This window comes from Colobus angolensis, unplaced genomic scaffold, assembly GCF_000951035.1.
Source record: "Colobus angolensis palliatus isolate OR3802 unplaced genomic scaffold, Cang.pa_1.0 Scaffold51, whole genome shotgun sequence".
Classification (NCBI taxonomy): domain Eukaryota; kingdom Metazoa; phylum Chordata; class Mammalia; order Primates; family Cercopithecidae; genus Colobus; species Colobus angolensis.
In genome coordinates, this window is record NW_012118599.1 from 13,997,293 (window position 1) to 14,000,152 (window position 2,860).

The window sequence follows — 2,860 nt, forward strand, 5'->3', positions numbered from 1 at the left end:
TGTGGAAGTGGGGAGGGACATACAACTCAGCTCAGCATGTCCCACTGCAGAAAAGACATCTTCCCATCCCCATTCCTTAGCTAGCTAATCCTTTCTAATACCCCATCAGACCAATCATTATTACAAGTCCTAGGCAGTAGAGGCTGTAATAGTGTTAAACTGACACCTAACTCTCCAACTTTTTCAGCAACTCGCGGCCTCATCTTGCTAAGGAAGGTGTATATGTAAGGTCAAAGGTGGACCAACCATAGTCCCTTCTTTTTCCACTCTCTTTTACTCATTCACAGGTTTCTCCAGAAGAGCCTCTGCCTCCTTTGCTCAGTTACCATTGCCAGTGTCCTGGTCCATACGCTCAGCATCTCTCACCTCAATCAGTGCTCTAGCCTCCTAGTCTCCCAACCCCCCAGTCTCACTCCTCTCAAAGCTATGCGCCCCAATTCAGCCTGAGAGAGGCATTGAAAATAAAATCAGGGCCGGGCGCGGTGGCTCAAGCCTGTAATCCCAGCACTTTGGGAGGCCGAGACGGGCGGATCACGAGGTCAGGAGATCGAGACCATCCTGGATAACACGGTGAAACCCCGTCTCTACTAAAAATACAAAAAAAAAAAACTAGTCGGGCGAGGTGGCGGGCGCCTGTAGTCCCAGCTACTCAGGAGGCTGAGGCAGGAGAATGGCGTAAACCCGGGAGGCGGAGCTTGCAGTGAGCTGAGATCCCACCACTGCACTCCAGCCTGGGCGACAGAGCGAGACTCCGTCTCAACAAAAAAATAAAATAAAATCAGATCTTATCACTCCCACACATAAACTTCAGATCATGTTACTCCTATAGGCAAGAGTCCCCAATGGCTTCCATTTTGCTCACAGTAAAAGCCATGTACCTTAATAATGGCCTGGAAGCCTCCAAGTGACCTGGCCCCTGTCATATCTCTAAGTTCATCTACTCATCTCCTTCTCACTCCTCTCAACGTGTCTCCTAGCAGTGTGTTCCCACCTCAGTTCCTCTGCACATGTTGCTCTGCTTGGTATACTTCCCGCAGAAGCTGTACATAGGTACAGCTCCTCCCTCAGCTCCTTCAAGCCTTTATTCAAATCACCTTCCCAAAGAGGTCTTCTCTAAGTTATTTAAAACTGCAAGCCCTCGCCAGGTGCAGTGGCTCACGCTTGTAATCCCTGCACTCTGGGAGGCCAAGGCAGATCAATCACCTGAGGTCAGGAGTTCAAGACCAGCCTGGCCAACATGGTGAAACCCCATCTCTACAAAAATACAAAAATTAGCCGGGCATGATGGCAGGTGCCTATAGTCTCAGCTACTTGGGAGGCTGAGGCAGGAGAAGAGCTTGAACCTGGGAGGTGGAGGGTACAGTGAGCCAATATCATGTCACTGCAGTCCAGCCTGGGCGACACAGCGAGACTCTATCTTGGAAAAAAAAAATTGCAACGTCTCCTCAGCTTTATTTTTTCTCCATATCCTCTATCACCTTAAAAAAATTGAGCTATAATTCATATTCCACAAAATCTAGTTCTTTAAAGTCTACAATTCAGTGTTTTATTGCCTTTTAATGTAATAATTTACTTGTCTGCCTCAAATATTATTCATTTTGAGCCGGAGTCTCACTCTGTCACCAGGCTGGAGTGCAGTGATGCTATCTCAGCTCACTGCACCCTTCACCTCCCAGGTGCAAGCGATTCTTCTGCCTCAGCCTCCTGAGTAGCTGGGACTAAGGTGCGCCATCAAGCCCAGCTGATTATTATATTTTTAATAAAGACAGGTTTCACCATGTTGGCCCAGATGGTCTCGGTCTTCTGACCTTGTGATCCACCCACCTCGGCCTCCCACAGTGCTGGGATTACAGGCATGAGCCATGCCCGGACTTAAATTTTATTTATTTTGAAAAAAGGTCTTGCTCTGTTGCCCAGGCTGAAGTGCAGTGGCCTATCATTGCTCACTGCGGCCTCGACCTGCTGGGCTCAAACTATTCTCATGCCTTAGCCTCCTCAGTGACTAGGAATAGACGTGGGGCACCACCCTGGCTAATTTTTTTTATTTTTAGTAGAAAAGGGGGTCTCATGATGTTGCCCAGGCTGGTCTTGAACTCCTGGGCTCAAGCGATCCTCCTGCTTCAGTCTCCCCTGGTGCTGGGATTACAGGTGTGATCGTCCACCACACCCGGCCAGGACAGGAGTGTTTGACTACTTTATTCACAACTGTATCTCCAGCAGCTAGAACTGTGCCTTAACAAAAAGCCTGCAGCATTTGCTGGGCACAGTAGCTCATGCCTGTAATTCTTGAGAGGCTGAGGGGGGTGGATCACTTGAGCCCAGGAATTGGAGACCAGCCCTGGCACCTGGTAACATGGTGAGACCTTGTCTCTACATTAAATAAATAAATAAAACTATCCATCCAGGAGTGGTGACGCGCCTGTAGTCCCAGCTACTCGGGAGGCTGAGGTAGGAGGATCTCTTGGGCCCGGGAGTTCGAGGCCGCAGTGAGCCGTCATGGTGCAACTACACACCAGCCTGGGCGACAGGGCAAGACTTTGTCGCAAAAAAGTAAAAAATATAAAAAATTGAAAAAGCAAAGTCTACGGAATCTGCTGAATTCTGACCTACTAAGCCTTCAGCTGCCATCCATGCCTTTTCCTGCCTCCATACTATTGCACATACGTTCCCCATTGCCGAAAACTCTCATCCTGCCGTGAAGAAACTTCTCAGGATGTCCTAATCCCGGAAGCAATTCCTCTCACCCCCACTTTCCATTGCACCGCGGGCGCCCTTAGCGTAGCGTCGGGCTCTCAGAGAACTTGGCAGTCGTAAATTACTGGCACGGTCTCTGCAGACTCGGGGCCCCCCCCCGGGAATC